The following is a 24,256-nucleotide window of genomic DNA, read 5'->3' as shown; positions in this document are numbered from 1 at the left end:
AGGATGACGCGCTCACTGCTGCAGCTCTGATTGGATGCCACTTGGAGCGCGGCGTGCGTTTCACCCGGGGGGGGGGGGACGGTGCATACAGAGGGTACCGTAATGTAGCGTGTAGAGCAGGGGATCACCTTCACTACAGTAGCAATCTCAATAGGGCTTATTTTCAGGGGAGGGCTTATTTTCAGGATAGGTCTTATTATCGGGGAAACGCGGTAGGTTGGTGTCCTCAAACTGGCCAACTAGATAGGCTTCACTTGCCTCCTGCAAAGCACCAATTGCTGCACTCTGGAAGCACAGATCTGTTTTGAAGTCCTTAGCAATTTCACACACCAGACGCTGGAAGAGAAGTTTACAAATCAGAAGTTCGGTGGACTTCTGATAACATCTGATTTCACAGAGAGCCACAGTACCAGGCCTGTAGCGATGAGGTTTCTTGACCCCTCCAGTAGAGGGCGCACTCTTGCAAGAGGCTTTTGTAGCAAGCTGGTAACTGGGGGCTTTACCACTGGTGGATTTACAAGCAGTTTGCTTGGTACGAGCCATGTTCCTGAAAACTTCTCCTTATACACCCCCCTTCTCTTTCGGCTTGGGCGAGAGGCGGCCCTAGCGCTGGAGAGCTACAGCGGCTGCGAACACCAATAAATGCTTATTAACTGAATGACTGAACCGAATTGTCTTTGATATGCAAAATGATCAGATAGTTGTAATAAAAGGTAATCAAAACCTGAATAACCATGAGGAGTAAAATGTGGGGTGATCAGACTTTTGTAGATTTCTTACTATGACTCTCATATAAAAATATTTTATTATAACCTTAGTAAAAGTAAAAATCAAGGATGGCACATAATCAAATAAATATAAAAATAAGGAATAGTATCTTACATAAACATTATTTCAGTATTAGAACAAACAGAAAGCAAAAAATAACTATATTTTCTGCATCTCTACAAACCTGTCTGAAGTTCTAATATATGGGCATTGCTTTATTTATATGTTTATGTATTTATTTATTTGAGGGGGGGAAGCAGGGCAATTGGGATGAAGTGACTTGTCCAAGGTCACACAGCTAGTATGTCAAGTGTCTGAGGGCAAATTTGAACTCAGGTCCTCCTCACTCCAGGGCCAGTGCTCTATTCACTGTGCCACCTACCTGCCCCTTATTTATTTTTTTCTTTCAATGTGTGTATATATTTCCAGATCTGCTGATCTCACTTTGTATCTTCTTGAGTTCCATATGTATCTGCAATAATATATCTTATTTTTATGTTAACTATAGCATTCCATTAGGTTAATAACATCATACTGTACTCAACAACTCTTTTTTTTTTTTCCTTTTGGAGGGCAGTTGGGGTTAAGTAACTTGCCTAAGATTACACGGCTAGTTTTTTTGTGTGGGTGTTAAGTGTCTGAGGCTGGAACCGATCCTGGGTCCTCCTGACTCTGGGGCCAGCGCTCTACTCACTGTACCACCCAGCTGCCCCACTCAACAATTCTTTAATCAATTTTATGATTCCAATTCAATCACAAAAATTGTCTGAAATTTTTGGCAACACAAATAAATGTTTTCATATAACTCATTATTTTTCTACTGATAAGAACAATATCTTTACAACAGTATTTAAGTAAAAAAATTTTTTTAGGATAAAGTTCCATTAAAGGAGCCTCTACTTTAAAAGTCGATAGGATATACTCTAAAATATCTGTTCCAGTTCCAGCAACAACTGAAATTTATAATTTTTCTCTTGTTTTTGCTATTCTAATAAGTATGGAATTAATTGTATTTCTCTGATTATTAGATATTTGGGCATCTTTTAAAATAGTTATTTAAGAATTTTCATTTTCTCTTTCAAAAGTTATCAGTTCATGTCTTTGACCACTTTACTCTACTGTACAGCATTACAGTCCAATAGATTAATATAGATCTATATTGATCCAAGTTGTCAGAAATATATCCGAAGAATTTATTGCCAACATTTTCTCAATCTTTTTCTTTTTTAAAATTAAACATATTGCTTTTTGTTGTGCAACTGTATATATTTTAACTGTATATAATAAAACACACCACTTTCTAATAATTGTTTCCATTTGTTATTATTAGGAAATGAAGACTGCTAGGGTTACATGGACTAGTTATGATTTTAGCTTTGAATCTGATTAGACAAGGTTACAAAGTGGTAAAATGTCAAGTAGGTATGCCAATATGAAATATAAACTTCCATTCATTTCTAGAGGCATTGCCATGGGAATGTGAGAAACAATAAGTGATCATCACAGCTGAGCCAACATTTTTATCCAGAATTTCCAAATGTTTGTCAAGTTGAACTTTATTCTCCTTCTGCAAAGGAGATACTGGAATTTCACTCCCTGAGTTTAAGAAATAATTAAAAATTCATATTATCAAAGTAACTGGTACAACTGAGTCACTAGAATGGGCTCTGCTACTTGCATTCAGTTCTCCTCAGCTGTCAATCTTCATGGAAAGATCCCAACACACAAAACCAAAAGATAGTATGCTGAATAGCTAGTTTTAAAGTGCAGCCAGCCAATCCTCTAATGGCTGTCAGAACTTGTGGGCAAAGAAATAGGAGAGAGAATTCCTAATGATTAGTTCCTTATGGCCCTTTCATTCTTAAAGTATATTCTTTATACTCCCTGGAGCCCTTCTACATTCTTGATAGCAGGAATGCAATATAAGTTATTTCCTTTAAGAGCACTGTCTTTTTATTGACATACTAAAATATCCTAAGGGCTAGACTTGCCTTCCCTTTCTCCTCACACCCCTCCTCACCACTGCCCCTTTCTCTTTCTCCATGCCATTACTGGTTCTCTTTCTAAGAATGCAATAAACATTTCAGCAGTCTTTTCAATCCACATTATTTATAATATTCTGAACATCCATTGAGCCTGGCTAGAATGTTAAGTGATAAATCAAATGTAAAAACAAAAAGGGGAAAGAAATCACCCTTTGGCTGGGACCAACTCCTGAGAGATTTTAGTCTCCAAGACATTTACTTATGTTAAGAAAAGTAAGCCAGGGATGAAATTCATGGTTTAGAATGGCATAAAATCAGGAACCTCCATTATATAAGTATTATTATGACTTCCTATACACTTCTAGCAAATATGCGTCACAGTTATCAGAAGATAAATGAGATACATGGGAAGAACTCTCAATACCTTGGCAGAAAGCAGTTGAATAAATAGTTATAGGAAATCATCATGATTCTCTCTCTTTCTGGTACAAAAAGTCCCTCCCATGTAGTATAGAAGAGACAAAAATAGCAATTCTCCTTCTTTACTCTCTATTCTTTCTGTTTTACTAATGCAAGCAGGGCCTTACTTCTGCTGCCCACATTTAGAGGGATGCTGAAGTCAAGGGAGTGCAGCTAAAGTAGTGTGGGGATTATGAAACAATCATAATTTAAGAGATAAAGAAAGTAGGCCTAGTTTCCTCCATTCATAGCACCCACACTGCATCACTCAGTTCAGGGTTAAAGGTATTTATTGAGAGTCTATGCCAAAAGAGCCTTCTGGCTTCTTTATAGGGGTGCCCAAGCCCAGGTTGATGTATCATATCCTTACCTGAAGTTTTTCTATTTGGAAGGGAATCAGGGTCATTATTTCCTTAATCACTTAAATATTTACCTGAACATATGTGGAGTAGAGATCTGTTTCACCACACCCTAACTACAAAACTACCACATATCCTCTCTCCATTGATAATTTTTTCTCTTATCCAGCCTTTAGCAGACCAGCTCAGGTTTGCTATACGTAAGATTTTTCTAAAATTTCTATTTATTTATTTGCTTATTTTGCAGATACACACATTTGTAGGCTTATAAAACCATTATACTTTATAACCTCTCTATGTTTTTTATCTCCTTTTGCAGTATTCAGGACTTGTGGTACTCCTTTTCATTCCTAAAGAACTGAATGTAGAATTAAGGTAACCAAAATACAACTTATATTTTATCATTACAATATCACATAGATGCTAGGAAAATGAAATGTTAATACTTACGATGAAGTCACCACTTCATCATAAGAAAGGCCAGGGTGGTGGTATCTTTCACCTCAGGTTGCAGCTGACAGGACAAAAGACTTTTTCCTTAGAATTTTAATAGTCTAACACAGAATGGACTCACCACACTATTAGTTTTTTATTTAACCTAACTACATGAAATTATGAGACAGATAAACCATCATCTCTTACTGCCTGATTACTAATGATCTAAGGTGATAAAAAGCCTTGAGAAGAAATCTAGGTGGTAGTATGTGCTCATTGGTTAGTTTGTCATTCTGAGCCAAATAGTTCTTTGGGTAATACATAGATAGACAGAGGTTCAAAAATCAGTTTTCAAAAACAGCAAAACATTTCTTGGGGCAGCTAGGTGATGCAGTGAATAGAGCACTGGCCCTGGAGTCAGGAGGACCTGAGTTCAAATCTGGCCTCAGACACTTAACACAAAAATCCAGCTGTGTGACCTTGGGAAAGTCACTTAACCCCAACTACCCTGCCCTCCCCCTTCAAAAAAAAAGGAAAAAAAAAACCACCTTTCTTGAATCTACAATGGTACAATCTGGCTAGGTATCATAACCTTTACCTGTAGCATCTGCCTCACAGACTTGTTGTTATGGGGCTCAGATGAAATAATGTTAAAAAAAAAAAAAGAGTCTACTTATTTTTCTAGAAGTTGATTAAGAAAATTTGTCAGAATTACTATGATCCAAGGAAGGGACTACCATCAGATTTTAATAGAGTGAACTGAATGCAATGAATGCCCCCAAGGGCAAAACATCAGATTCTATTTACCTATACTGTCATCAAAGTTGAGAGTTTTATCAATAAAGAGAGGATCTTACAGGTAGCTATACAGGTAGCTATAAAAAAAATCACTTATCAAAGTTCTCCAACTTTAATCACACAATATTATTAACCTGTCATGAGAAAACAGATGAAAGAGAGAAGATGTTTTTGAGGACCTTATGAGAAATGAAACTTTTATCATAGAATGTTCTATTCAGTTACAAATGGAATAATATAGAAAGATTTTAAAATTTTATTCCCCATCAATCAATTAAAAAGCATTGATTAAGGACCTACTTCATGCCCTTTAGAAGATCCATTCTAATGGGGCATAGGTAAGACACAGGTATATGTAAAGCACATATAAAACAGATGCAAAGTAACTTGGGGGAGGGAAGTATTAGCAGCTGGGCTACCAAAAAAGCCTCATAAAGAAAGTGACACCAGAACTAAGTAATGAAGGAAACCAGAGATTCTAAAAGTCAAGTGAAGAGGAAGAACCCAAGAATTCAGGATATCTAGTAAAAGGGCAAGAGAAAGGAGAAGATATGGCAAGAAGCATAGTTTGGATGGAATGTAAAGTAAGTGGAGGAAAGCAATATGTCATAAGGTTGGAAAGGCTTTAAATGCTCTTAGAGAGAAGAGTTTATATTTGATATTAATAGGAAACTATTAGAGTTTACTATAGGGGAGATGAGTGACATAGTCTGATTTGCACTTTGGCAACTGTGTAGAGAGAATAGAACAGAAGAGAGATTTGAGGTTAAAAGACCAGATGGGAGTCAATAGTTCAGAGGAGAGGTGATAAGGAACTAAAAATAAGGTTGTAGCTATGAATAAAGAAGAAACAGAAGGAAGAAATATTGTAATTAAATAAGATTTGGTAACTGACTAGGGTTAAGAGTAAGGAGGTAAGGATGGTAATGATATTGCAAACCTGGATGACTTCAAGGATGGTGGTACTCTTGACAAAGGTAAGAAAGTTAGGAAGGTGGGAGGGCTTAAAGGGAAAGATAATGAGTTTTGTTTTAGAGTCATTCAGTTTAAGATTCCTATTGTAATCTAGTTTGAAATGTCCAACAAGCAGTTGGTAACATGGAACTGGAGCTCAAAAAAGAGATTAAAGCTTAAGTATAGAACTGGGATTCATCTGCATGTGGTTTGGTAGTGTTTAATTGTTCTCAGTTGTGTCTGACCCCATTTGAGGTTTTCTTGGTAAAGATAATGGGGCATTTTGCCATCTCCTTCAGTTTATTTTGCAGATGAGGAATTGAGGCAAATGGTTAAGTGACTTGTGTAGGGTCACACAGCTAGTAAGCATCTGAGGTCACATTCAAACTCAGGTCCTCCTATGATGCTCTATCCACTGCACCATCTAGCTGTCCCTCTCATCTGCAAAGAGATAATAATTAAACCCATAGGAGTAGATAAAATCACCAAGTAAGGAAGCATAGAAAGAAAAAAGGGCTTGGGACAGTAGTTTAACCCACTGTAGGAGGGTATGGCATAGATGATGATACAACAAAGGAATCTAAAGAATGGTCAGACAGGAGAAGGAAAACTAAGAAAACCTAGAAAATCTACAGAGGAGCAAGTACACATAAAGACTTTCTCAAGAGTGTTAAATGCTACAGAGAGGTCAAAAAAGGATTAAGATGGAGAAACAGAAAACAGACTTTGAAATTAAGAAATCATTTCGTAACTTTGTAAAGAGAAGTTTCAGATGAATTTTGGATTCTGAAGCCATATGGCTGAGGGTTTAGAAGGGACTTAAAGAAAAGAGGAAGTAGAGGAAATGAATACACATAGCGTTTTCAAGGAGTTTGGCTGAGAAAAGGAGGAAAAAATTAGTTGGGGAGTATGGGTAATGTCTATTGAAGAAAAAAAATTATTTACAGGAGAAAATTAGGAATATTTGAGGAAGCTGGGAATAACCACACAGGGTTCCTCATTTACAATATTTCTGCCATTTCTACAAGAAAAAGAAAAGTTAGCTGGAGCTTTTAATCTTCCCAGGAACAAACCTCTAGGCAATTACTAAAGAGATCAGGCTAATTCCATACATTTGACATGCAAATTAATGCTGAATAATATGCAAAAGCTAAATCACTTAATTATTAGAAGGGAGCAAGGAGATTATGGGTGAGGTGCCAAGAAAGAACACAAGTAATAAGTCAAGTGGTTTATTACTCACAGACATGGAAGCTTAAAGTTTCCCACTCCATCAATCCAAAAGACAAGCTCAAGCTATGTAGCACAGACATTCAATGAGATGAACAAAATAGTCTAAAGCCCAGAAATCTAGGGGGCTGCCCTTATATCTGATTGCTGTTGCTGCAAAGATGCACAGGGAACAAGTGAGAGAAGGACTTCAGGAGAGTTAATCAGTGAGTGTCCCTCCCCTCAACTACATTGTGATTATAAAAGTTTGCTAACTTGACTATGATGGGGAGAGCCTTGCATTTCTTGCCTAAATAAATCTGACTAAACCAGGTACTGGGTACACAGTAACTTTCCAGTAAAAGGGTTGATCAATTAGTGGTCAAAGATGGAGTCACTTCTGTTAGCTATGGTCTAAAAAATAAGCATTAGTTAAAGGAATAGTTTATGCATGAGATGATATGGGTCTATACCAGGACAGCTGCAGTTTAAGAGAAGAAGATGACGTATAGAAACAGCATGACTTGTGAACTAATTGTATGGGTGGGGGGCGGGGGGGGAGGGGAGGCGCAGAGTCAAGAGTAGAGAATAAAACCTAGGTTGTAAGCCTGCGTGATGGGGAGGACTGGGGTACTCTCAACAATAACAGCAAAGTTAGAAAGAAGGAAGGATTTGGGCAAAAAGATAATGGATTCATTTTGGGACATTTTAATTTTAAGATGTCTATTGGACATCTAGTCTGAGATGTCTAAAAGATAGAGATGTAATATTGGAGGTAAAGGGAAAAATTAAGGCTAAACAAGTAGAGCTGAGAGTCATCTGCATAGAGATGGTAAATGAGACCATAAGAGCTAATTAAATGACCAAGTAAAACATTATAGAGGGAGAAGAGGAGAAAGCACAAGGCAGAGCTTAGGGGCACACCTGTAATGGTAATTTGAAGATCTTCCCTGCCCCTTAATAGGCCTAAAGGAATCTGAAGATCTTCCCTGCTGTGAAGATTTTCCCCTAATAGGTCAATTGTAATCACATGGAGTTTGTGGTGGGAGAAGTTTTCTGAACAAATGGAGCAAGAAATTAGGAGCCAGAGAAGTTAGCATGGTGGGAGAGAGAGGATGTAGGCAAGGAGACAGTGAGGCTTGTGAGTGTTTGTTTGTGGGAAGGCTAAAGGTATGGTGTTGCTCTCTGTGGTGATAAGGTTTATTAACTTCTTTGTTGCTAAGATGGATATGACTTTCTGGCACTGGGATTTGACTTTCTGGTTTTGAGATTCAGGTTTCTGGTGTCTGAATAAATGTTTTGCTTCTGTCTTATATATGGAGAGTCTGTTATATTTTGCGATTCAAATTCAGGCATATCCAGTAAATGAGAAGGAAAAGGAGTGCTTAGATAAGTAGGAGGAAAGAAAAATGTCTTGAAAAGCTAGAGAAAAGTGAGCATCATGGAAAAAAGGGTAGCTGACAATGTTAAAGGTTGCAGAGAGTTCAAGAAGGATGAGGAACAAGCATTCCCCTCTCATCCTTAAGAGCTTTTTTGGACTGTCATGATCGTTGAGTAAGAGAGCAGATTTTCACTTAAGGAAAAAATTCTTAAACAAACAAAAAAAGAGACTTTCAGTTGTTTGCCAAACACTATTTAAGCATCTGTGTTAAGGACTGTGGATGCAAAGACAAAAAAAATGAAACAGCCCCTCATCTTAAGCTTATATCCAGGAGGAGAAGAGAAATAGCTGCATAGAGAGATAAACACAAAGTCATTTGGCAGACTGACTAGGGGTACCCTAAAATCTGGGGAGATCAGAAATATCTCATATAGTGGCACTTGAGCTGAGCCATGAAGCAAGGTATGGATTCCAAGGGGTGAAGATGAAAAAAGGAAAGGGAAGGAAAAAAAAGGAAAGGAAGGTCATGAGGAATATCTTGTTCAAAGATAAGCAGGAAACAGCAAGAAGATCAATTTGGTCAGAACAAAGAATGTGTGAGGGGAGATGATGTAATATGGAAGGTAAAAGGATCATATATTTAGAACTGGAGCATGACTTAGAGGCCATCTAGTCTAACCCCTTTATTTTACAGATGCAATCAGAAAGGATAAAGATTTGCCTGGAGTTAAACAGTGAGCAAAAATAAGAGGTTGGATTCAAACCTAGGTCTTAGTGATTCAGAATACAATATTCTAACCTACAATATTATATTACCTTTTCTCAAAAAAAGGGAAGTTTTGATTACATATTAATTGAAAAATTTCTGCATAAACAAAATCAATGTATTTGGATAAGAATAAGAAGGGAAACTATTGAATGGGGGAGGGGGGCAAATTGCACCAGGTTTCTATGATAAAGGTCTGATGTACAAGACAAACAGGACATTAACTTAAATACATAAGCCCAAGATGCTAATAAATACATGGCCAAAGTACATGAACATACCTCTCTCAAAAGAACTGTAAACCATTAACAATCATGAAAAACTGCCCAAATCTCTAATATAAACAGTAAGGTTTTACTCCAAGGTTTCATCTTTTTTGTAGCACATTGTTAAAGATGACAAAAGTTGGAGATAGTCACTGTTAGAGGAACTATGTGAAGAGAGATATGTGGATACACTGTTAGTGGGGGTAGTGAACTAATTCAATCATTTTGGAAAATAATTTGGTATCACATGAAAAAAGTGACAAAAATTTCCATACTCTTTGTCTAATGTAGTTGCAATTCCAAAGGAAGCAAATAACTGGGAAAAGATATTTGCAGCATGTCTCAATAACTGTTTCATTTCTAGGATATATAAGGAAATGATTCAAATTAATAAAACTAAGAGTCATACACCAATAGATAAGTGGCTAAACGATATGAACAGGCAGTTTTCAAACTTAAGAAATATGGGGCAGGGGCAGCTAGGTGGCGCAGTGAATAGAGCACCAGCCCTGGAGTCAGGAGGACCTGAGTTCAAATGCAGCCTCAGATACTTAACACTTACTAGCTGTGTGACCTTGGGCTTAACCCCAATTTCCCTGCCTTCCCCCCTCCAAATAAAAAATAAATATAGAGCAGTTGGGGGGAGGGGGAGAGCCACTGGGCCTGGAGTCAAGAAGATCTGAGTTCAAATTTGGCCTCAGAGACTTTCTAGTTGTGAGATTCCAGGCAAATCATTTAATGCTGTTTGCCTCAGCTTTTAAAATGAACTAGAGAAGAAAATGGCCACTCCAGTATCTTTGCTAAGAAAAGCCCAAATGGGTTCATGAATAGTCAGACACAACTAAAAAGCAACTCAACAACAACTAAAGAAATTCAAGATATAAACATTGTATGAAAAAAATGTTCCAAATGTCTAATATTTACTGAAACACAAATTAAAGCAACTATTAGGTTCCATTTCAAACAAATGGCAAAGATGACAAATATTAGAAAGAAATGAAGGAAAACAGGCACACCTGTCCACTGTAGGTCGAGCTGTGAACTGGTCTAAGTATTCTGGAAAGAAATTTGGTATGCTGACTCAAAAGTCACTAAAATGCACATACCTTCTGACCCAGCTTACCACTACTATGCCTATACCCACCCACCCCCAAAAGAGTAAAAAAAGAGGAAAAGATCCACATGTACAAAAATGTTTATAGCAGCTCCTTTTGCCCCTTCCTATTTTTCCAGGTTTTTTATACATTACTCCCTTCCACATACTGTACAGTCCAGTCACACTAACTTATTCACACATGACACTCCATACCTTTCAAGTGGTTGTTCGCTCTTCGTTGAGATTTAGATGTACATTCCTCTTAAATTATTGCCTTTTTCTTAGTATTCTAGCATTTCTGTTCTTTCAAATGAATTTTGCAATTACTTTGTCAGCCCTTTAAAGTACCCCTTTGTAGTTTCATCGGTATAGGGCTAATGTGAAATTTATGTATCATAATTTTTATCAAAGTAATATAATATGATTATATATTATATTAATATACATACTACAACATAATACACTTTAGTGAAGAGTGATTAATATACATTCAACTTGTTATGTCATTATTTGTTTTAGGAGTTTTGAAATTGAATTTATACAACTCTTGAATGTATTTTGGAAAATAACTTATTGACATTTTATACATCTTGTAGTTATTTTGAAATAGAATCCCCTTTCTTTTATTTCCTTCTCTGTTTTTTCTCATTTCTACACAGAAGTGTTCTTAATTTTTGCAGATTAATTTTGCATCACATAACAAACATGTGTACGTCTCCTCCATCCTCAAAAAAACCCCATCATTTGATCTGTCCATTCTTGGTAGTTCTCATCCCATATTTTTCCTCCTTTTTATGGCCAAACACCCTGAGAAGTCCCTCTATAATAGGGCATGTCTTCGGTTCCTTTCTTCTCACTCTCTTTGATATTTTCTTCTTTCTAGGTTTTCAGGATACCACTTTTTACAGGTTGTCCTCTCACCTATCTGACCACTCCTCAGTCTCGTTTGCTGGATCTTCATTCATTCAAGTCATGTCTCTAACAGTTGTTGTCCTATATATAAAGTTCTGTTCTGGGCCTCCTTTTCCTCTTTCTCCATGTTAGTTCACCTGGTGATCTCATCAGCTCCTATGGATTCCATAATTTATGATTCTATGCTGAACTCCAATCTTGCATATACAACTTCCTATTGAACATCTTGAACTTGATGTCCCACAGACATCTTAAATTTAACATATCCAGAACAGAACTCATTGCCTTTTCCCAACCCCATTCCCCTTTCCAAATTTCCTTATTATTGTCAAAGGCATCAACATCCTCCTAGTCACCCAGGCTCACAACTTAGGTATAATCTTCAATTCTTGACTCTCAACCACTTCATCTTCAATCTGTTGCCAAAGTTTATCAATGTTACTGAGGGAATTAATTCTTGATCCTCTTTTTTTTTAATTTTATTTTACTCTGTGATTTTATTATTTTTTTTTTGAGGGGGGAAGGTAGGGCATTTGGGGTTAAGTGACTTGCCCAAGGTCACATGGGTAGTTTTTGTGTGTGTGTGTGGGGGGAGGGGGTGTTAAGTGTCTGAGGCCTGATTTGAACTCAGGTTCTCCTGACTCCAGGGCAGGTGCTCTATTCACTGCGTCACCTAGCCACCCCCTGTGATTTTATTCTTTAACCATATTCTGTATTTTATATAAAAAGCCTGGGCCTCTTCTCTGTCCCTGAGAGAAGCTTATGTGTACTAAAGTTCAGCCTACCCCTCTCTGAAGTTAGATACCAGGGTAAAATTTTTCCACAATAATTGCCAGTTAAAGAAAATCTGTTCTCAATATGCTCATAAAACATTATCTCAGCATTTCCTTCAAGGCTTGTGGGATATCCTTAAAAAGCTAGAACTACCTCACCTTGTCCCATTTTTAACAATTAAGGTGATCTTATCTAATTCCCCAGTAGTCAGTAAGTCTGCCCTTATCAGTAAGCTCAGGATTCAACTAGGACCTATAATATTCACAAAAACATTTCTTAGAGATAGAGAGAGGTGGTCATCATTCTACCTGGGCACTATGTCAGCTTTCTTTGATGTAACCAATCATAATCTCTCACCTTTGTAATGCTGGCCAATTACATGTCTTTTGTTCTGTTCTTTGTTCTATGCTTATAAAAATGTATTGTGTCTTCAATTCAGGGTCTTTTAGCCCGCTCTGGTCTTTTGGTCAGAGGCAGGACCATTAGACCCATGCTTTATTATGGGTTATATGTTCCTGTTAATAAATGATATCTTGCTTGGAAAACTGCCTCACTTTACTATTTTGTTAAATTTCATTTGCAACATTATCTTTGCAATACCTCTTGTATATACCTCCTTTTTTTTTGGAGGGAGGAAGGCAGGATAATTGGGGTTCAATGGCTAGTAAGTGTTAAGTGTCTGATGCCGAATTTGAACTCAGGTCCTCTTGACTCCAGGGATGGTGCTCTATTCACTGTGCCACCTAGCCACCCCTATACCTCCTTTTCTTAAGCATTTCAAACTCAACCTATCTAAAACAGAACATATTATCTACCTCTCTATTCTCAAATCACCCCACTAAAGACAAAAAAATTCTTAAAACTCTTGATATTTGTCACTATCCTTCCAGACCCCTAAATTTACAACACTAGCAATATCCTTGACTCTTCCCTCTCCCTCATCCTCCTATATTCAACCTGTGGCTATGTTTTATCAGTTCTATTTCCATTAAAAAAAAAAAAACTAGGGGCAGCTAGGTGACACAGTGAATGGAGCACTAACCCTAGAGTCAGGAGGACCAGAGTTCAAATCCGGCCTCAGACACTTCACACACACACACACACAGACACACAAAACTAGCCATGTGACCTTGGGCAAGTCACTTAACCTCAATTGCCCTTCAAAAAGAAAATCCTTTACTTTCTCTCTATTTGCATGGCTACCACTCATGTTCAGGTCCTTATCACTTTCCACCTGAGATATTAAAATAGCCTCCTAATTTGACTCCTACTTTCTAGTCTTTCCTGCCTCTAATACATACTTCACACTGCTACCAAAATAATCTTTCTAAATCATTAATCTGACTATTCTACCTTCAGAAGCTTTGCATTGCTTCTAGAAGAAAAAAAAACAAAATCCTCAACTTAACATTTAAAACCATTCACATTTTGGCTCTGGCCTTTCAGTTAACATAACTCTCCTTCACATATATACTACATTTCGACCCAACTCAACTACTTGCTGTTTCCTGAGTTCAAGGTTTCACTTTCCACATCGATGCCTTTTCACAAGTTGTTCTTCATATCTAGAAAGCACTCCCTCCTCACTTTAACCTCTTAGTTTTCTTAAATTCCATCAAAGCTCAGCTTATCACCTCCTTCAGTAAGCCCTTCCAGATCCCCCTAATTATTAGTGCTTTATTCCTTCTCTTATTAGCACAGGTATATTTATTTTCATACTGAATAAGACTACATGTATGTAAATTCCTTGAGCACAGAGAACATTTTTTTGTCTTTTTTATGCCTACCATTTAATAGAGTTGCTTATATAAAATAATTACATAATAATCCTTTGTTGGAGTAGATTAAAAGCTACCACCAGGGATGAGCTCTTCTCCCCTCTCATGTATCAATATCCTAGGAACTCTGTCTCTCCAATTCCCCACCACCTAAACAAAGATTGCCTTTCTTGTCTCTTGACCTATGATGAAAAAATTCCTAGATTTGGCTCTAACTTGAACTTTACTGGTTTAGAAAAAATCATTTTGAGTTTTAGACCAGTTTTTGAAATACTAAAAGTATAACAAATTATCAGGATTACATTTGAGCATTATGTAAAATCAGTTCCTTTTATTTGGTGGGTTCATTTAATTAAGAACTATTCTTATCCCATTTACTTGTCATTTTTCAAGAATTTCTGAAGCTTTCTACTCCTATCAAATTGCAATTTTCATCTAAATTCATTATTCTTTTATTCTTCTAGTTAAGAGGTTCAAAGGCAACTTGAGATGTATATTATTATCACTGATTACTTTAACAAGTACTTTACAATTGTCCCATTTTTCAGAGCTATCTCTAGGTTTTTTTTTTATTTCTAACAAAACTTTATTTTTAAAAAACTACCTGTCATGTCTTATGAGCCCCTAAAGCTTTGTGCTTTGTACCTACTTTAAAGTTTGAATAAAATAGTGTTTTTTTTCTAAGTCTCTTTTTTACTTTACTCATCTGAAACAAACTTTTAAAAATTGCACTGAAATAGAACGGACTCTGGACTATGAGTTAAGATACCTGAATGTGAGCCCTGACTGCCATTAAAAATTCAAGTCACTTCCCCTTGTAAGTTTCAGTTCCTTCACCTGTAACCTGGGGAGTTTGTATTTGAATTCTCAAGTCTTTTATATCTCTGGCATTCTGTGTTCTAAAATGTTTTGTCACTGTGGCTAATGATTTCATGATCTGTCTGATGATCTTTAGTGTAATAAAATTTCTAAAGGTACATAATTTCTAGTTCTAGAGGTATTTCTAAAGGTACATAATTGGGAGATCAACCAGTATAACTATACATATCTGAGAAGAGATGTCCAGACCCTTTTCACCCTATTAAGGTAATCTCATCCATCTTTTTATTCCAGGTCTTACTGGTAAATTGTTATTGAGATCCTTTAATTTCTTAACCATTTCTGATTAGAAAAATGTAAAAAAGTGTCTGCTTGTCAGATTTCAGAAAAACCTGGAAAGGGTTTACATGAACCGATGCTGAGTGAAATGAACAGAACCAGGAGAACATGGTACACAGTAACAGCAACACTGTGGAATGACCAGCTTTGAGAGACTTAGTTCTTCTCAGCAATGCAATGATCTAAGATAATTCCAAAAAGACAGAAAATGCTATCCACATCGAGAAAGAACAAAGGAGTCTGAATGCAGAGAGAAACATACTATTTTCTCTCTTTTTTCTTTCTTGTGGTTTTTCCCTTTGATTCTGATTCTTCTTTCACAATATGACTAATGTGGAAATATGTTTAATATGATTATACATGTATAACCTATATCAGATTACATGCTGTCTTGGGGAAGGGAAAGGGGAAGGGAAAGGAGGGGGAAATTTTAAAACTCAAAATCTTACAAAAGTGAATGTTGAAAACAAAAAATAAATAAGTAAAAAATTAAAAGTGTCTGCCTTTAACCCCTTCAGTCTGGCTGGGAAACTTCTTGTTTTTATTTAATTTTATTATAAATTAGAAAATCATAAAAAGTGAACATTTTAAATTTTTAAAAGGTCATAAAAAGAAGATTGCATATAAAACCATAATCTCTTGCATACAGCTTGAGGGTTTAAAAAATATGTATTAAATTTAATGTGGGGGTATCAATAATGTTCTGACTCTAATTTCTCGAAAACATCTTTTAGTTATTTTCTGAATATTCAAAAAATGCTTTGCTGACACTTTTTTCTTTTTTATATCATTTTCTTTTTACTCTACTGTCCCTTAATTCTTTACTTCAACTGAGTTTAAGACTTTTAAAGTGTACTAAGATTTTTGGGACACCATTTATAATCAAGAAAAAAAAAGATGCGTGTTGGATAGGTCTAAAGCATATGTCCCCAGGGCGTTTAGGTGGCGCAGTGAGTAAGAGCGCCAGCCCTGGAGTCGGGAGGACCCAGGATCGGTTCCAGCCTCAGATACTTAACACCCACACCCACACCCACACACACACAAATTGGCCATGTAATCTTGGGCAAGTTACCTAACCCCAATTGCTTAAAAAAAAAAAAGTATATGTCCCCCATATGTACAAAAATACTAATAGCGCGGGCGGCTAGGTGGCACAATGAACAGAGCACAAGCCCTGAAGTCAGGAGGATCTGAGTTCAAATCCGGCCTCAGACACTTAACACAAAAACTAGCCATGTGACTTTGGGCAAGTCACAACCCCAACTGCATTACCTTCCCCCCTCCTAAACATGTGTGTGTGTGTGTGTGTAAATTAATAGCAGCTTTTTGTTTTAGCTAAGAATTAGAAACTAAGTAGATTTCCATCAATGGGGAATGGTTGGAAAAAATATATGGCATATGAATGTAATGGAATACTACTGAGTCAGAAATAACAAAAGGGATGATTTCAGGGCAATCTGGAAAGACTGGTATATAAAAGATGCAGAATAATGAACAGAACCCAGAGAACAATTTTTATGGTAACAGTAACACTGTAATGGAAAACAACTTTGAAAGTCCTAAGAACTCACAATGATCAACTTCAATTCCAGATGATCAAGGATGAAGTAGGCTACTCATATCCTGATTAATAGGTGATAGTCAATGTACAGAATAAGATATACATTTTGACCATGGCTAATGTGAGAACTTATTTTGCTTGACTATTCATATCTGTTACATTGGTTTTCTTTTATTCAACAGGGAGATCGTGGCAGAGGAGGTGAGGGAGAATAATGATAGTTAAAAAATGACAGAGGAAAGATGAAAGTAATAATTTTTTTAACTAAGTCTCATTCTTCACCTATAAATCTATCACTTCTCTGCCAAGATGTAGAAGACTTGTTTCATAATCATTCTTTTAGAGTGATAACTGGTCAATGCATTGACCAGAATTCTTAAATCTTTTAAAGCAGTTTTCTCTTACAGTGGTGCATACATAATTCTCTAGTTCTGCTCTTTCACTCTGCATCAATTTATATGTCTTCTCATGTTTCTCTGAATCCAACCCTTTCATCATTTTTCATAGCACAATCAGAAGCCATCATATGTATTCAGTCATTCCCCAAATGATGGACACCTACTTTATTTCCTATTTTTCACTACTGCAAAAAAAGTGCTGTTATAAATATTATGTTCAACTCTTTGTGACTTCATTTGGGGCCTTCTTGGCAAAGATATTGGAGCGGTTTGCCATTTCCTTCTCCAGCTCATTGTACAGATGAGGAACTGAGGGTTCCTTATAGGTTCACATAGGGTTAAATGACTTGCTCAGGGTCACACCACTGACAAGTGTCTGAGGTCAGATTTGAATGCAAGAAGATGAGTCTTCTATCTACTCACAGTCTCTTTGACAATTGCGATTTTCCATTTTTATTATCTTTGCCTATCTAACAGGTGTGAGGTGATATTCTCATAGTTTTATTTTAGATTTCCTTATTATTAGTGACTTGGAGAAGTTTTTTGTATGGTTGTTGAAAGGTTGGATTTCTTCCTTTGAGAAGTGCCTATTAATATTTTTTTGACCATTTACTGATTGGTGGAATGGTTCTTGTGCACATGTATACATAGACATATTTTTATTTTTCCCTCAACATTCACTTTTGTAAGATTTTGAGTTCCCAATTTTTTTCACCCTCTTTTCCTCCCCTCTCCTCTCCCCAAGATGGCACACAATCTGATATAGGCCATACGTGTACAATCATATTAGATATATTTCTACATTAGTCATGTTGTGAAAGAAGAATCAGAACAAAAGGGGAAAACCATGAAAAAGAAAAAAAAGAGAAATAGTGTGCCTCAATCTGGATTCAGACTCCATAGTTATTTCTCTGGATGTGGATAGCATTTTCAATCATGAGACTTTTGGAAACTTAATCATTGTATTGCTGAGAAGAGCTAAGTCTATCAAAGGCCGGCATCACACAATGTTACTGTTACTGTGTACAATGTTCTCCTGGCTCTACTCACTTCACTCAGACTTCGTGTAAGTCTTTCCAGGTGTTTCTGAAATCTGCCTGCTCATCATTTCTTATAGCACAATACTATTCCATTACATTCATATTACCACAACTTGTTCAGTCATTCCCCAACTGATGGGTATCCCCTCAATTTCCACTTCTTTGCTACCATAAAAAGAGCTGCTATAAATATTTTTGTACATGTAGGTCCTTTCCCCTTTTTTATGATCTCTTTGGGCATAGTTCCTAATTGATCTTCAGAATGTCTGGATTAGTTCACAACTCCACCAACAATAATGTTCCAATTTTCCCATGTCTTCTTCAGCATTTTTAATGCTCCTCTTTTGTCATATTAGCCAAGCTGATAGGTATGAGGTGGTACCTCAGAGTTGTTCTAATTTGCATTTCTCTAATCAATAGTGATTTAGAGCATTTTTTCATATTATTTGAGATAGCTTTAATTTCTTCCTCTGAAAATTGCCTATTTATATCCTTTGACCATTTATCAATTGGGGAATGACTTGTATTCTTATAAATTTGACTCAATTCTCTACATACTTTAGAAATGAGGCCTTTATCAGAAACACTGGCAGTAAAAATTGTTTCCCAGCTTTCTGTTTTCCTTCTCATCATGATTGCATTGGCTTTGTTTGTACAAAAACCTTTTAATTTAATGTAATCAAAATTATCCATTTTCCATTTCATAATGTTCTCTTTCTCTTCTTTGGTCATAAATTCTTCCCTTCTCCATAGATCTGACAGGTAAACTATTCCTTGCTCTCCTGTTTATAATTTAACCTTTTATGTCTAAATCACATACCCATTTTGACCTTATCTTCGTATATGGTGTAAGATGTGGGTCTATGCCTGGGCTCTGCCATACCATATTTCCAGTTTTCCCAGAAGTTTTTGTCAAATAGTGAGTTGGGTTTATCAAAGAGTATATTACTATAGTCACTGACTACTGTGTCTTGTGTACCTAACCTATTCCACTGATCCACCGCTATATTTCTTAGTACCAAATAGTTTTGATGATTGATGTTTTATAATGTAGTTTTAGGTCTAGTATGATTGGGTCACCTTCCTTTGTATTTTTTAATCATGAATTTCCTTGATAGTCTTGACTGCTTGTTCTTTCAGATGAATTGTCATTTTTTCTAGCTCTATAAAATAATTTTTTGGTTGTTTAATTAGTATGGCTCAGAAAAAGTAAATTAATTTAGGTAAAATTGCCTATTACCTTGGCCTAGCCATGAGCAACTGATATTCTCCAATTATTTAGATCTGACTTTATTTGTGTGAAAAGTGTTTTGTAATTGTGTACCTGGGTTTGTCCTGACAAGCAGACTCCCAAATATTTCATATTGTGTACAGTTATTTTAAATGGAATTCCTCTTTCTACCTCTTGCTGCTGGGATTTATTAGTAATATACAGAAATGTTGATTACTTATGTGGGTGTTCTTATTTGTATTTGTATTTTGTAAATACTGGATTTCACCTTTTTCAGGAAAATGTGTTGTAAAAATTTACTTATTAGCAAACTTTCATTTTTTTTTTCAGAAATGAACATATTATAAATTTATCAGGGTTTTTTTTTTTAAAGCAACTCCTCAATTTGATCAAGTATTTCCCTGGAGCCCCTTCCAAGCATATCAAGCATAAAATCTAACAGATAAATATTTTGGTTTGGATATAAACAGGTATTAGTAGAGTGCCTTAGAATAGAGAAGGTTTCAATATTCCTAAGCATAATTTTCTCTCCTGAGATAATACTTTAGATGCACTTTAGCAAAATACTTTTTTTTCCAATATGGTAATTACTGGCTCTCAGCTTCAAAAGAAAAACCCTTGATTTTGATTGAGAAGACAATGTACATCAAACTTCCCTGAATGGAATACAATATAATTTCACTTCTGATTAATAATATAATTTTAAGACTTTAAAAATAAAGGGAATACTCAACTATAAATGGAATAAAGTAGGACTGGAAATTGAATTAAACATATGACAAAAAGCATGGGATTTTCTTTCAATTTAAAAAGTTTAATACAGTTAAAACTCAGTATGATTCTGGCCAATGCACTAACTTTGAATACCAAAGTGATACAAGGAATACTTTTCTTACGATTATTCTTTACCCTTGAAGAAATCAAGATTTGGAGAATTCAGTATTCACACCATCACATTTATGAGTGGAAAAAAAAAGTCAGCTTAAGAAAGAAAAGGACTTTTTTTGGTTTATGTATTAGTGTGATAGTAATGGAATATAAAGATTCCCCTGTATTGGCTTGGTTTTCAAATTGATTGTGTTAAAACCTAGAGCTTGTTAATCCCACCTGTGGGATGGACTTGTTGATGTGAAAAGAGAGTCCTGAACTGGGAGGAGCTGGTGACGTAGATTTTGGAGAGACAAGAGAGAGGCAGAAGAACTTTTTGGAAGCAGCACCCGCGTGGAGGCAGAGAGAGACTGAGAGGATTGCTGAGGGCCACTTTGAATTGCCCTGGACTTTTGAGACCTGCCCCCTGAGCTGCCAAGGACTGAGGAGACATGGCTGTTTTGCTGGTACTTTGTCTGTCTGTTTTGATGTTGTTTTGCCAGATTTGTCCACTGGTGAAAGACAGTCCTTTTGTTGAAGAAGTCCTGGAACCTGGCTGCTGGCTAAGAGATCCTGAGATTGTCCTGCAGACAGACAGTGAATACTGTCCACTGCTGAAGGACAGTGCTGTTGTTGCAGGGGTCTGGAGACTGTCCTGCAGACAGAGTGAATACTGTCCACTGGTGAAGGACAGTGCTGTTGTTGCAGGGGTCTGGGAACCTTTCTGTTGGTTCAGAAGCCCTGAAGAAGGATTTTCTTGTTGTATGTTTACAGAAATCCTGGGAGAGGGTTTTGCTAATGTTTTCAGGGGTTCTAGGACTGTTCTACAGACAGAGGATGAATTAATGAAGGGACTGGCAATGTATCTTGTGGCCTTGCTAAGCCTTGTCTCCCCAGGAACAAAGATTGCTGAGAACTTGCCTAGTGTCAAAATGAAGAAAAGACCTCCATTTGGGTATTAAGTGCTGTGCTTAAACTTGATATAACTCTGGGGTAGATTCAATTGTGATCCAGGGGTGGGGAACTTTTGACCTTTTTGTGTTCTATGGTTGAACAAATGAATCTCCATTTGAGAAGAGGGGCTTTGTGGTGAACTAAATGAAGGTACAGCCTAGGGGGTGGAGTAGTATTTAGAACAGGGACTTTGTAATTGATTGAATGATTGGAAGGTCCTGGGGTGGGGTAGTACTTGGAGATTATTTAATCACACTTAGTAAATGCTGTATTTTGAATGATGTCATGTTTTGACCTTCTCTGTTCTTGGTTTGTCACTGAATAAAATGGAGAGCACCTATGCTGGTATTCTGAACCTTGGGAAGTTGCCTTTCCTTGGCATTACATTGCAATTAGCTTGTATCAGAGCAAAAGATTTTATTCAATGGTAAGCAGATTTGGACATTAAGATGGGCATAGTTTGCTGCTTAAGCAAAAAAAAATTGTTTTATTCATAGATCACTTAAGACCAGAGTGAGTTTAATCTGTATGTAAGTGCACAGGAATCCAAATAATCTACACTATGATGTGTATTTTTTACAGAGGGTCACTGTCTAATTCACCACAATCACTGAGGCACTCAGAAATTCCACTTGGTTTATATCAACCATGGACCAATACCCTAATTTAAACCCCCATGACTTCTATCTGCAACTACTTCTATAGTCTCCTATTTGGATTCCCTATCACAAGTCTCTCTTACCCCATCCAATTCATCCTTTACACAGCTGCCAAAGGGATTTTCCTAAAGCACAGGTCTGATCCTGCTATGCCTCTACTTAATAAACTCCATTCCCTATTACCTCTAGGATTATATATAAATTCCTCTACTTGGCATTTAAAGCTCTTCATAACCTGCTACACTCAGAGAGTTCTGAGTCTAAATGAAATCACGTCTCAGCCACTCCCCTTTTTTGAAACAAAGCAATACACTTTTGTGAAAACAAACACAACATAAAATTACCAAATAAGTTCCCACTAACAAACTATATTCCTTAAAAATAGTTCACCAATTATTTATGGCAAAAAAGGATGTGTTTGATAGGACCATATTTGACAGGTTTTATTATTTTGGGAGGTAAAGGACGTCTTCAATAAAATAAAACCTAGATAGCCACTTGTCAGGTAAATTGCAGGAAGAATTCTCATTCGACTGTAACTTAGGCTAGATTAGATTAGTTTCTTTACCTTTCTTTTTCTTTTCATATCATGATCCCTTTGGAAGTCTGCTAAAGCCTATTTTGGTGAAGCCCTTCTTGGTTTAAAATGCAAAAAAATAAAATGCATAGAATTATAAATTAAAATCAATTATACTGAAATAGTTATAAACATTTTTTTAATGAGTTAACAGACCTAGTTTGAAAACTCCTGAACTAGAATGTATCCCAAGGTCCTTTTCAAATCTGACTCATGATTCTTAAGAACTTGGATGTAATCACAAAAAATATTTAATTTTTTTAGCTAGTAAGACCTTTTATTGTTCAGTCATTTTAGTTATGTCCAATCCTTTGTGACCCCATTTGGAGTTTTCTTGGTAAAGATACTAGAGTGGTTTGCCATTCTCCTGCTCATTTTAAAGTGATAGATGTAACTTGCCCAAGGTCAAAAAGCTAGTAAGTGTCTAAAGCCAGATTTGAACTCAGGAAGATGAGTCTTCCTGACTCCACATCTGGTACTCTATCCACAGCACCACCTAGCTACCCCTTGTAAGAATCTTACAGATCCTATTAGGAATAAACCTTGGTTCAAGTTTAAGCCTAGAGAAGTGAAGTAACTTGCCCAGTCACACAGCTAATTAGTAGAAGGGTTTGTGTGGGAAGAACCTAGGCCCTTTAATTCCTATACACACGCTCTATACCACATGCCTCTTAAATAGCCAGGGCACATTTTGTAAGAAAGAAAGAGGTTTAGAGGAACTGACAGCTTGTGACAATAGTCTAATAAGATTAGTTAGACAATTAAATTCAACATTTATTATGAACCTACTATGTGCTTCAATCTCATCTTCCTTGCTTTCCCTCATCCTTGTCTCAATTTTCATCCAAGCTAATTGTACAAATCCAGGTCAAGAGGAATATAACCAGAAAAAAGACCTGAAAGACCTTGAAAAATATTCAGTCATTTTTGATATTCTACGGTTGTCAAATAGTTTATATGTGAAATGCAAGAATAAGGATCATTATTAAGTATATCATGAATCTCCTACTAATGAAATGTGTACAGGTTAGTCCTCTTATTTAGCAGCTCACTACAAAATTTCATCTTTTTAGTCATTGTTTTCATTGAAATACAAATAAACAATTATGATGCATAAAGAACCTACTATGTGTCTAGGTGTACTATGTTAGTTGCTCAAATAAAAGTACAAAAACAAGATAACTGTTGGTCTATAACATTTATAACAGACACATTCCCAGTGCCCATAATGCTTTTTTTTTCCCCTGTCCTTTTCTTTGTGAGCTCTTTTCCATGACCTTTTCTCTTGGATTCATATCTCACTACAGCTTTCCCTGCTTTTGTGAGCTCCAGACTGAGCCATTACAAAATTTCAGCTGGTGCAAATATCACTACATGCTTAATTCAGAACAGATGCTGTTCAGAGTTCTGTATATTACACTATCAACACATCATTTACAGGGCAATTTGAAGTGTTGAATTTACTATATTAAATTCCATTTATAAAAAAATTATTTATCTCCTTATGTAGTCTCATAACATTAAATGTTTAATCATACTGTCCCAACTCTAAGTCCTTTCATTTGACCTTTACAAACTGAATAGCAAGGTAATATGGCAACATACTTAACTTATTTCTAGATTTTGAGAATTATCATCAGGCTGTCAGTCAAAAAGTATTTATTGTTGTTGGATTGTTGCAGTTGTTTAAACTCTTCATGACCCAATTTTGGGGTTTTGTTGGCAAAGATACCGGAGAAGCTTGCCATTTCCTTCTCAAACTCATTTTATAGATGAGGAAACTAAGGCAAACAGGGTGAAGTGACTTGCCCAGGGTTACACAGGAAGCGTCTGAGACTGGATTTTAATTCACAAAGCTGAGTCTTCTTGAC

At 36.4% G+C, this 24,256-nt stretch overlaps 1 protein-coding gene across 2 annotated transcripts in view; it reads right to left on the bottom strand.

Annotated features, from left to right (window-relative positions):
- STX8 (syntaxin 8) overlaps positions 1-24,256 on the bottom strand; it is a 279,491-nt gene that overhangs the window by 15,069 nt on the left and 240,166 nt on the right. The window lies entirely within an intron of this gene.

This window comes from Petaurus breviceps, unplaced genomic scaffold (genome assembly GCF_028583685.1).
Source record: "Petaurus breviceps papuanus isolate PSGF00001 unplaced genomic scaffold, PetGlider_PUasm1.0 90865, whole genome shotgun sequence".
Classification (NCBI taxonomy): Eukaryota; Metazoa; Chordata; class Mammalia; order Diprotodontia; family Petauridae; genus Petaurus; species Petaurus breviceps.
This window is presented reverse-complemented; position numbering and strand designations above follow the sequence as displayed.